This window comes from Malania oleifera, chromosome 13, assembly GCF_029873635.1.
Source record: "Malania oleifera isolate guangnan ecotype guangnan chromosome 13, ASM2987363v1, whole genome shotgun sequence".
In the NCBI taxonomy this organism is placed as follows: Eukaryota; Viridiplantae; Streptophyta; class Magnoliopsida; order Santalales; family Ximeniaceae; genus Malania; species Malania oleifera.
The window spans coordinates 75,929,647-75,943,315 of record NC_080429.1 but is presented as its reverse complement, the minus strand read 5'-3'; positions in this window follow the sequence as shown (position 1 = coordinate 75,943,315).

Genomic DNA, 13,669 nt, shown 5'->3' with positions numbered 1-13,669 from the left:
CAAACAGTGTCTAACAAGGCTTCCAATATATCTCGAGGAATTCTTTTTGGATATCAACCTTTTATGAACACAAAGGAAAAAGGTTATTCTCATGTCTCTTACCGCCCATTATAGGAGAATCACGCACCAAATGAGCAAATAATAAAAGGTGATGTCAAAATCATCAAAAGACATATGAGCATGAGTAATGTGGTGAAAAAAAAGCTCTTAACATGTAAAATGCTTCGCCTATAAGTGCCATTTTACTTTCTTGAATTTCCTAGTTTTTAAAATTTGCCTCTTTTTTATTTTGGAGTTCTAAGAATTTTATAATTTTTGAAATTTTTTATTTTTATGAATTTGATGATCTTTTATGAAATTTCTAATTTTTGAAATTTTTGTTATTTTATTGCATTTTTATTTTTCATTATTTTTGAAATTTTTATTTTTATTATTTTTAACATTTTCTACTTTTATTTATCAGTGAAATATAAGAAAAAAGACGGATAGGATAGGACTAAATTTGATGGAGGTTAGTCATTTTCCTAATCCAATAAACTCATTGCCAAAAAGTGTTTTCTTAGTGACAGATTTATTAACAACCCTTGTTTTTTTTTTTTTTATTATCGTGATAACTCCAGCCATTGACGAGCCACACTTCGGACCCCCCCGATGCGGCACCAAACTCATGGGTCGGCGGCCTCCCCCTTGGTTCGCCGGCCAGGTTAATCGGATGCGGTCACGGGTTCAAATCAGCCGATTGGATGTTTGAGTCATCCACTCCTTAGGACACAACTAGCAGTATCCACCGTGCCAAGACATGCTTTCATTCCTCTAGGAGTTTATACCGGGGCCCGTACCCTCAATCTCCATCTTACTTGCTAGCTAATATCCACCGCGTTCATGCCCTAGGGGCAATGACCCTTGTTTTTGGTCACTAATTTTGTGGCCTTTGGGAAATTGTCATGGTTATTAATAGTGATGCATTTGCATGGTCAATAATAATTCATCAAAAAATGGTTTTCATTTGGGCATGAATTACAATGCTAAAATTTCCAAAGCAATTTTCTAATTAATATTGACAAATTTTTATTATTGAAAAGTATGCAAACACCACTAATACTTAAGGAAAAAAATATAAGTATTATTTATTAGTGATAGAGTTGGCCTAACATGACTTTCGAATCTTGTTTTGATGATAACAAATAAGAGATAATTTAATAAGTTTTGGTTGAGGTGATGATATTTCAGGAAACCTAATATAAGAAGTTCAAAAAGTTCAAGAAATGAAAGTCCAAAGATCACAAGAATCATAAAGCTATACTTCATTCACAAGGTGATCAAATGAAAGCTCAGAGAGATCCAAGATGGTAAAGACATATGAAGCTTAAAGAATACTTAAGCTCAAAGCAAATATGACTCAAAGTAAAGAAATTCATGAAGACTTCAAGTTTAAGAGAGTTTTTTAAATGTCTTTAGGAAGTCTTATGTAAATACTTCACTTTAAATATCATTTTGAATGCTTTGAAGCTTATTAGGGGTTAATATGGACTTAGAGACCTTACTTTGAAAACTCCAGAAAATGCATTTTAAATGTAACAAAGCAAGATGGCTAAGAGTTTTGAAAATTAACCTAAAAAAAAAGCATTTATAATTGTTTAGACGACTGACCTATGTTCGGTCAGGCAACTAACATTTTTCCTGAATAAATTTTGAACAGACAGTGAAAAATCAGGCGACTGACCCCTGGTACCTCATGCGATTGACCCTGTTTTGAACTGAAAAATTACACTATGTTCAAAGGTCAAGCGACGGACCACGATGGGTTTTGGCATTTGACCCTCGTAAACGGCTAGTTTTTAAAAGGTTTTAAATTACAAATTCGAGTTGCTTGTACCTCAAACTTTCTAAAAACTTGGGAAATACTCCAAGTAACTTGGGCAACATAAATTTAATGCTTTTTTAGCCTATAAATACATGGTTTCTCAAATCAAATTAATCACCAAGAATTGAAAATTAGTTTTCAAGCTATATTGCCCACTCTCTCTCAAAGCCCTCTTGTTCACATATTCTTACTGAGAATTTTATGGGATAAATTGAGTCTCTGATCACTGATATGAAAGTTAACCTTATGAGGTTTGATAAAAATCAAAAGAAGAATCCTAGTGACATACTTCCTTGAGCTTCAATTTCATTCTATTTTATATTTACTTTGAAGTATTAGTTGTGCTTAATCTTGTACTAACTAGCTCTATCTAAGAGCACTTCTTGTACACAAGAATTCTTTCTTGTCTCTTTATTTTCTTGATGGTTCAGGGTTATTGGATCGTTGTACCGAGCGTGGGGTATTGCTTGGAGAGGGGGCTCCACCCTAATTGAATGAGAGATTGTAACGGTTTGTTCCACCCGTAAAGGAACGTGATAGGGGAATCCTTAGGTGGTCTTGCCTAAGGCAAGGACGTAGGCTGGTATAAGCCGAACCTTGTAAAAACTCGGTCTCACTCTCAACTCTTACTCTTTTATTTTTCAGCATATATAAATTGTGTGGTTATGTATCTGAGTGCAGGAAGCTGAAACAATTGAGATTGAGAAAAACTTTTAATTTAAGGAAGTATGTTGATTGATCTTTTGCGAAAAACTTAAAGGGAGTACGTTGATCAATCGTTTGTAGAAACCTTGGTTAAAAGGAAGTGCATAAGATCCATAAATACAAGACTTTAATCAAACTCTACGCTGAGTTTTGCAAACGCTAAATCTTGGAGGTGTTGCAGCTCATATATTGGTTAAGTGTCGTGTGTTTGATTGATTGGTTAATTGGTTGACTAATTATCATTAGCATTTGGTTTGTGTTGGTATTGAGTGTGGATTGTGGTTTTATTAAAAATCAAAACATTACTGTGTGTCTACTAAATTTACAAAAGGTTGTGAATTTGTAAAAAGATTTAAAAGAAACTTTTAAAAACTCAATTCACCCCCCATCTTGAGACTGCACCTTAATTTTCAATTGGTATCAGAGCAAGGTTATAGAAAATCCTAATTAGAAGCGATATAAAGATCTAAATGGCACACATAGGCACAACTTCCTTTGAAGAGGGTCAATCCTCAACCAGATCTCCAATCTTTTGTGGACTTAACTATACTTTTTAGAAACAAAGAATGAGAATCTACCTTCAAACCATGGACAGGAAAGCATAAAGGGTTGTCACACATGGTGATCTTATCCCTACCAAACTTGTAGATGGAAAAGAAGTTCCCAAGGAAGAAAAAGACATGACTGAAATCGACCATAAGATGTTATAAGTTAACTCAAGTGCTGTAAATGTTTTATATTGTGCTCTTGACATAAATGAATTCAATAGGATCATGACATGCAAAACAGCAAAAGAAATATGAGACAAACTAGAGGTAACCTATGAAGGTACCGTTGATGTGAGAAATAATAGAATTGACATGCTTACTAGTGAATATCAAGCTTTTAGGATGAATCCAGGCGAATCTGTTACAAATATGTACACTAGATTCACTCATATGATAAACTCCCTTAATGTTTTAGGGAAAACTTACTATACTTATGTGATGATTCGAAAAATCCTTAGAGGTCTTTCACCCTGTTGGCTTTTTGAGTCCAATCTCTATTTTGATGTTGACAAACACAAGTGTCTTATGTGTGTACTTAATTCTTGAACATGTCATAATTCAGGACACACATAAGGGATAGGAAGTGGATGCCAAGTCAAGACTTAAAGCGCATAAAACTTAGCGTATTCCATGGAGTCTTTAGAGCAAAAGAAGGAGACAAATTTGGTTTGTATTTGTAATGCATTTAAGTTTTATTATTTTGTTCTGTAATAATGCATGCATCTGCATGATATGTCTAAATGCTCAGATTGAACGTAGATAGACCATAGAGCACCTAGAGTTTAACCAAAAACTCTTTTGATAAAAACTAAAATCAAACAAAGGTTTAGGAACAACCTTAGCTGACTTTGGTTGACCGGACGTTGGACTTTTGGGCTTAATTTAAAAGCCCGGATAGCCCAAACTCGTGGCAGTATAAATGCCTTAGTCAACCGAACCAAACCCGGTCGACCGAATCCTTAGTAGTGTAAATGCCTCGGTCGACCGAATAGGTCAGAAGTAAATATGTTGACTTCGCTTGGTTGACCGTTCTGTTTTGAACGTATCTTCCTCGATCGACTGAACTCACACGTGTCTGAACCCTAACAACTTGGTCTTCTAAACTTATAGTTCATTTTGGCCACGACCAACCGAACCATATGTGTGGTCAGCCAAACCTAAGCCATGGTCGATCAAACCTATGAAGCGTTCAAAAATGCCCTAAGACGGTCAACCAAATTAGAAGTTCAAAATTGACATGGTCAACCGAACCTATTAATATGGTTGATTAAACCTTGAATATGGTCGACCGAACCTCTCGGGTTGGAATTTTTTAAAAGCGCTAAAACGTCATTAACTTTTAATTAAACTTTTCTAAAATACTGAGCGTGTCCCCAACGGTCATAATTTTCGAAAAATCTATAAATACCCCCTCATAACTCCTAATTAGAAACTTTGATTAATTTCAAATTCTCTCTAAACCTTTATTAATCAAAGTTCCCCCAAATCATCTTTTATTGCAAAAATCATTTCTTTGGGGTAAAATCTTTTGAACAAAACTCTCCAACTCTCTTTCCATTCATCTATTTCAAAACCATTTTGGTAGAGAGTATTTTATTTGGGTAATCATTTTATCATCTCAACTGCATATACTCTCACTTGTTATTTATTTTATGAAAATCATTTTGAGAGTATTGCTTGGGTTCCTCCCGATTATTTTCATGATAAACAGTCTAGGAAGAAATTATTTATTGCACAAATATTTTTCCTTAGCCTAAATTCCTAGATTCTCAAAATATTCTTTATTTGCAAATTTATTTATAGGAGAACATATTTATCATAAATATATGCTTACATATATTTGTGCATTGATTATTTGATAGGCACCTTTACTACTGAGCAAATTTCATATCATATTAGAGTACATGTATATAGAGCTTAAACGTTGTACATCTCTGCTTGTATTTTGAAACATTTTATCATGTACAAAAATGTTTTTATTGTACCAATTGGGTTCATCCCATTAATTGAATCGGGGAGTCTCATCCCCGTAAGTGAGACCGGTTGGGTTCAGCTCGAAAATTGAACTGGGGAGTCTCAACCTCGTAAGTGAGACAAGTTAGGTTTAGCCTTGTAATTGAGTTGGGGTTTTCCTCACCCCGTAAGGAGAGGATGTAAACGCCTTCTGATCCTTCTGTTTAAATAAGCAGGTTTAGTGTTATCCTTGGGGGGTATGCCCAAGGCAGAACGTAGGTTGGTTTGGCGGAACCTCGATGACAAATATTCTCTCTCTCTCTCTCTCTCTCTCTCCTTATCTTATTTACTTTGTACACTTTAATTTCAATATGTGTATGTCTGTTCATGTTTTGTTATAACCATCTTGCATGCACACATAATTAATTTAAATGAGATATGCAACACACGTGTATGTATGCACACATTGCTCACTTACTTTACATATATGTTTTATTTCGAATGGGACATGAGATGTGGTGAATCGGCGCAATTGTTTAAATTAGAGAAAAAGTTTTAAATGTCCAATTCACCCACCCTCCCCCCCTTTTGGGATCACACCAATTCTAACAATTGATATCATAGTCTGGTTGCAATAAGCTTAACCGCATTTGTTTAAAGATTGCGACGACTCATTTTTTTTTGTGTATCCCAGTTTTGGGGGTCAATCCTTTACAATTCCTCCATTGTTTTCATTGCGTAGATTTTACGGTTTGAATATTGAAATTTTTTTTTGTAAAATCAAATGATTGGAGGATTTGGAAAGAGTTTTCGAAGTTTTTCATATCCCATTGAAAAATTATTTCAAAATGCATTGTCTCCCAAAGCATGAAAATGATTTGAAAAAACATGACATTATTTGAATGCATATCATTTGAATGTCATGCATATTTTTTTGTTGTGCTTTAGTCACTAATGTTTTTACATAGTTTATAATCTTTAAGTGCTAAGGATTTTGGGAACCATTTGAGGTATGAAAAACCGATAGAGAGATGAACACCACTCTGAGCTTAAATGACTAAGAAGGAGTAAAACACAAAGGTATATTTGTCCTCCTTCTATTTTATTAAATTCTCAATGCATTGATTCATACTGTTTATGTTGTGTTATATCTTTTTATGAATCATGTATTTTGATTGTATGCCATCTTATGAGAAGCCATATAGGAATACTTCTTATACTCATAGGATGGTCTGTTTTAAATAAAAAAACGGGTTATGAACTAAACGCTCAAATAGTGTTTTGTGCTTAAAATTCTAAATTTTGTATACACTATTATCATACTGAAGAAAACCAAGCTAATACATGGGTTTTTGTGATCACCTCCAATCTATTTGCTCAATATATGTATATCATTATTATTGGTGAATATTTGAAGATATTGGCTGTCCCCTTCGGATGGACAAAATGTTTTAACTACTAAATCATTTTAAATGCTATCTTTTTGCTTAAAGTTTAAACCTCTTGAATATAGCATGATTTTTCTATCTCACGGATTTGAAGTTTAGGGATATAATATTATTATATATATATATCATATAGCCCTAAATTCACAATGGAACTTAAAGCTCATCCCCATATTTGAAAATTTTGTTATGCTAAATACTGTTATTGGATTTGAAATTCTTTGTCTGCATAACTGAGGGGGAGCAAAGAATCTTTGTTAAAATCTACTGCCTTGAGTTGAATGCTACTATCCATTGTTTGCGAAATTTTATATGATTTGATGGATAGTTTATATTTATTTGAACTGTTGAAATACAGGATTGCATGCTTGTATTGAATGACACCTGCATGGCTGATGTAGTGATGTGAATTGTATGCTGGTAGTTGATATAGGTTCTCGCATGCCTTTAACTGAATGATATCTGCATGACGCAGATTATTTAAGATTTCTTGCTTGAATCTATCAGGTTTTTTGTACATGAAAAAATGGGAAGACGTTCAATTTACATAAGAAATGCTGCCAAAATTTCAGTAGAATTTTTCCTATAAATGAAACCATGTATTAGGATAGATAGTTTAATGCATGCCCAAACATTTTTGAAAGGATGAATGAATCATAATGAAATTATTATTCTCACCCTTTGTTGAAAATGCATGCAAAATAACTATATAGGTAAGTACATGTCAAATCCAAACCACGATGTAAATCAAAAACATGTACACATTCTGTTGTCCTAAAAGGGACTAGTTCATGAACACCATTTGGTTCAATTTTTTGGGTTATGCACTTTCACTCAGAACCCAAATGGTAAAGCATCATCCTTTTAATTGAACATACCATATTTTGATGATGGTCTATAAACTTGGACAATTGCATGACTTGAGGGGAGTTTTTCATTTTACGCACACTCATCATGTTTTGAGTTGTGTCATCCTCTTTGAACCCATATTACATTATCCTTGAGTATTACCTTGATTGGCTATTGTGGATTTAAATTGAAATGCAATATGTGATGTTGTGTGCTGAATGTTCAATATTTGTTGCATGCTGAAATATTTTGAAAGGATGAACTTTTGATTAATGTTTTTAAATAACTATCATCCTTGAACTTTATTGCAAGTATACGTGCATGCAAATATACAAGGGGAGCTTAAGCCCCACTTTTCGAAAAAAGAATGAATAGGAGCTTAACGTTTATAATCTCTTGCATGCTGAGTGTTGTTTTGAAGGATGAACATGTGTTAAATGTGCTTTATTGAAATTCATCCTTGACCATTAATGAACTTTTGTGTGCTTGAGACTATGCGGGGGAGTTTAAGCCCCATCCTTGAGAAAAGGATTAGAATCACCTGCCTCGTGGACTCACATTTTTATTGTTTCTACTTTTTGAGTTCGAAACCTTTTTTTTTTTTTTGGGGAGCGGGGGGGGGGGGGGGGGGGCGTACCAAGAACATCATATCCTATCTTCATTGAATTATCTTTGATATGAATTGTTCCTGGTATGCATGAACACCATGCATGACTTAGTGTTTGATTTTTAGTGCATGTGTGTTCTAGGAAAGATTTTACAGGTGGGACTAAAATCCTTTAACATATATTCAGTAAAATTGGTTAAGAATGAAAATAGTACTTATACTGTTTGGACTTGTAATGAATTTTCAAAAATTATATTAGTATAGGTAGCCAACAGTATCTAAGCACATATTCACATTGATAGGGGGAGCATATGAAAATAAATTTCCATCTTGGTTTGCTCTCCAACACTTTGGCTTAGATCTGTTTCATATTCACTGTGGCTTGTGCTTAAACGTGTTATTTTTATTGAAAATTTTTAAATGAATTTTTTGCTTGCCATAGTGACTTTGGTTTTGCCATATGATCTAGGTTTAATTTGTCTAAATCTTTGTGGGATCTATATGGTTGGTTTTTTTGGTTATATTATGGATTGCACTTAAATGACAAACCAGAAAAACATTGCTTGCTAGATCTTTAAATTAAAGTTTCTTTTTCAGCAAGCATCGCCCCTAGTGTTTATTGAAAACCATAAGGGGATATATATTTTTTATACATATATATTTATTTATATATATTTTTAAAAGTAAGAATTGAACTTATATAAAATATACCTTATTTTTTACTTATGTGCTTGAATGTTTTCATGACTGTGCTTGTATTGCATTGAAATTTTATGTCATGAAATTATATTGCTTATAAATTCTTTTTTAATGGTGTTGCATAACTGGTTCATGGATAATTTGAATGACCAGTTAAACTGTTGTGTGCACTTCATTGCTATATTTTTTCACAGTTATAAATTTTTATACTCAATATGTAATATCAAATAGGGGAGAGTTTTTCAAAAAGTGGGAGTTCTCTCTGCTAAGTTTGTTTTAAATGACAAAATTATTTTATACTTAGCTTAGCCATTTTTGCTAATACCAAAAGAGGGAGAATGTTTTTGAGCAAAATGATAATGATAAAAAAAGGGGGAAGTTTTTTTTTTTTTTTTAGGGCAAAAACATAGGGGCAACTACTATGGGGACAATTATCTAAGTTTGTGTTTTAATGCAAAAATTTAAATGTATGATCTTTGTAATGACTTATTTTGTGACATGCTTGTGCTGTATTGTCTATACTTTTACATTGTGCATATTGTTAGGGATGGCGCCTCTTCTGGATGTACCCATTTTGCTCTTATGTGTTTGTCATCATCAAAAAGGGAGAGATTGTTGACTTTTTGAGTCTAATCTCTATTTTTATGTTGACAAACACAAATGTTTTATGTGTGTACTTAGTACTTGCATAGGTCATAATTCAGGACACACATAAGGGACAGGAAGTGGATGCCAAGCTAGGGCTTAAAGCGCATAAAAGTTGGCATATTACATGGAGTCTTTAGAGCAAAACAAGAAAACATATTTGATTTGTATTTGTATTGCATTAAGATTTATTATTTTGGTTTGTAATAATGCATGCATCTGCATGATATGTCTAAATGCTCAGATTGACTGTAGACAGACCTTAGGGCACCTAAAGTTTAACCAAAAACTCTTTTCATAAAAACTAAAATCAAACAAAGATTTTGGAACAGCCTCAGGTCACTTCGGTCGACTAGACGTTGGATTTTTGGGCTTAATTTAAAAGCCCGGATAGCCCAAACTCGTGGCAGTATAAATGTCTCGGTTAATTGAACCAAGCACGGTCGACTGAATCCTTGGCAATATAAATGCCTCAGTCGACCAAACAGGTCAGAAGTCAACATGTTGATTTCGCTTGGTTGATCGCTCTGTTTTGAACGTATCTTCCTCGGTCGACCGAACTCATACGTGTCTGACCCCCAACAACATGGTCGACTGAACTTATAGTTCATTTTGGCCACGTTCGACCGAACCATATGTGCGGTTAACCAAACATAAGCCACGGTCGACCAAACCAACGAAGGGTTCAAAATCGCCCTAAGACGATCGACCAAATCTGTAGTTCAAAATTGACATGGTCAACCGAACCTATTAATATGGTCGACCGAACCTTGAATATGCTCGACCAAACCTCTCTAGTTGGAATTTTTTAAAAGCGCTAAAATGTCATTAACTTTTAATTAAACTTTTCCAAAACATCGAGTGTGTCCCCAATGGTAATAATTTTCGAAAAATCTATAAATACCCTCTTGTAACTCCTAAATAGCAACTTTGATTAACTCCAAATTCTCTCTAAACCTTTGTTAATCAAAGTTCCCCCAAATAATATTTTATTGCAAAAATCATTTATTTGAGGCAAAATCTTTTGAACAAAACTCTCCAACTCTCTTTTCATTCATCTATTTCAAAACCATTTTGGTAGAGAGTATTTTATTTGGGTAATCATTTTATCATCTCATATGCACATACTCTCACTTGTTATTTATTTTCTAAAAATCATTTTGAGAGTATTGCTTGGGTTCCTCCCGGTTATTTTCATGATAAACATTCTAGGGAGAAATTATTTATTACACAAATATTTTTCCTAAGCCTAAATTCCTAGATTCTCCAAATATTCTTTATTCGCAAAATTATTTATAGGAGAACATATTTATCATAAATATATGCTTACATATATTTGTGCATTGATTATTTGATAGGCACCTTTACTCTATTGAGCAGATTTTATATCAGATTAGAGTGCATGTATTTAGAGCTTAAACGTTGCACATCTCTACTTGTATATAGAAGCATATTATCATGTACAAAAATATTTTTATTGTACTGATTGGGTTCATCCCATTAATTGAATTGGGGAGTCTCAGCCCTATAAGTGAGACTGATTAGGTTCAGCCCAGAAATTGAACTGAGGAGTCTCAGCCTAATAAGTGAGACAAGTTGGGCTTAGCCTTGTAATTGAGCTGGGGTTTTCCTCGCACCGTAAGGAGATGATGTAAACGCCTTCTATTCCGCCCATTGAGCAGGTTTAGTGTAATCCTTGGGAGGTATGCCCAAGGCAGGGATGTAGGTTACTTTGACTGAACCTCTATGACAAATATTGTGTGTGTCTCTCTCTCTCTCTCTCTCTCTTTATCTTATTTACTTTCCGCACTTTAATTTTAGTATGTGTATGCCTATTCATGTTTTTTTATAACCATCTTGCATGCACACATAATTAATTTAAATGAGATATGCAGCACACGTGTGTGTATGCACACATTGCTCACTTACTTTACATACATGTTTTATTTAGAATGGGATATGAGATGCGGTGAATAGACGTAATTGTTTAAGTTAGCAAAAAAAATTTAAATTTCCAATTCACTCCCCCTCTTGGGATCACACCAATTCCAACACACCCGTTTGGGAACCCAAAGCCACAACTATAACAAAAGGAAGAAACCTTAAAAATACTTCATTAGATGAGCTAATTGGATCCCTTCTCACCTATGAGATGGTTATGAATGATAGGATTTCTAAAAGCAAAAATAAGAAATCTATTGCATTTAAGGCTACCAAAGAAAGCTCTAGTAAAGAAGAGGAAGATGCAAGTGAATTAGATGATGAAGAACTTCGTTTCATTACTAGAAGACTTGGAAAATTCTTTAGAAGAAATAAGAAGTTTGCTAGAAAGTTTAGAGGTGCAAAAATTGAAAAAGGAGAAACAAACAAAAAGGAAAAATAAGAATAAGAATGAACCCCCTACTTGTTATAATTGCAAAAAGGTTGGACATATTAAACCTGATTGTCCACAGCTGAAGAAAGACAAGAAGAAGAAAAAGAAGGCAATGAAAACTACATGGGATGATACACGTTCAAGCGAATCGCAGAACGAATCAAGTGAACAAAAGATGACCAACGTATGCTTCATGGCTTATAAGAATGAGGTAAATTCCTACTATAATTCATCCAAAGAATCAAGTGATGAGTCATGTAGTGATTTAAGCTGAATTATTTTCCTTACACAATAAGTTCATAAAAGTAACTAAAAGGAACATTACTTTAAAGGAACAAAATGAATCACTTAAAAATGAACTAGAAACACAAAAAGTAGCTGAAAAGGAAAAAGACTCACACATTGATGAGCTTATAAATAAAATAAATGACATATCTCAAGATTTAGTTAAATTACAAGTAAATGGTGAAAGCAAGAAAAACTTAGAAATAAAAGACCTTAAAAGTAAAATTGAAGACAAGGAGAAAATCATTTACAATTTTACAAAAGGAAAGGAAAACTTTGAAAAAATGTTTGGAAAACAAAAAATGTCATTAGATAAAGAAGGAATAGGATTTAATGGAATTGAGAACAAAAAGAAGAAGAATCTTTATATGGGATACTTTGTTAAAGAATCAAAGTATTATGCAAGCACATCTTCATCTAATATCTATCAACATACTTCATGCTTCTTATGTAAGAAAAAGGGACGCATAAAATTTGATTGTCCACTTAAAAGAAAGAATGTGAAAATCAACAAAGTTTGGAAAATTAAAGAAAACAAATCTGAAATAAAGAAACCTAAGAAAGTTTGGCCACCTAAGAGTAAAGTATTGAACCCTTCTTGTAAGTCTGCCTTAGGACAACCTCATCTAAAGACAAATTGTATTAGGACAGTGGGTGCTCTAGACACATAACCGGGGATAAATCCAGGTTCACCTCATTAAGGCTAAAAGATGGTGGATACGTTACATTTGGAGACAATGTCAAAGGCAAAATCATTGGGATTAGTAAGATAGGTAAAGAATCTTCACTCGCCATTGATGACGTGTTATTGGTAGAAGGATTAAAACATAACCTATTGAGCATAAGTCAATTAAGGGACAAAGAATTTGATGTAATCTTTAAGCAAGACAAATGTATAGTTGAAAATAGAGAAAAACAAAATATTCTATTTACTGCTAGAAGAACTAATAATGTATATTGCATAAATTTTGAAAAATTAAAATCTGAAAACATCACATGCTTAGCAACAATGAATGAGGCAAGTTGGTTATGACATAGAAGGCTAGGTCATGCAAGCATGGACTTACTATCAAAACTAGTTAAAAAGAACCTAGTTAAAGGACTACCTAGTACAAAGTTTGTTAAAGGTAAAATTTGTGATGCTTGTCAGTTAGGAAAACAAACTAAGACCAATTTTAAGAAGAAGAAACACATCTCCACTAGTAAGCCCTTAGAGCTTATACACTTAGACTTATTTGGTCCCACTAGGACTCAATGTATAGGAGGAAAGCAATATGCCTTCTTCACTGTAAATGACTACTCCAAGTTTACCTAGGTACTCTTCCTAGCCTCAAAAGATGAAGCATGTAATATCTTAGTAAACTTGTGTAAAATACTTCAAAATGAAAAGGGCTATGGTGTCTTAAATATAAGAAGTGATCAAGCAAGAGAATTTAATAATAAAGGTGTTGAAAATTTTTGCAATGACCATGGAATTAGACATAACTTCTCAGCACCTAGAACTCCACAACAAAATGGAGTTGTTGAAAGAAAGAATAGAACCCTTCAAGAAATAGTTAGGACAATGGTAAATGAAAACAAACTACCTAAGTACTTTTGGGCTAAAGCGGTTAACACCACATGTTTTGTAATAAATAGAGTATCCATTAGATCAAGCCTAAATAAAACTCCCTATGAATTATGGAAAGGAAGAAG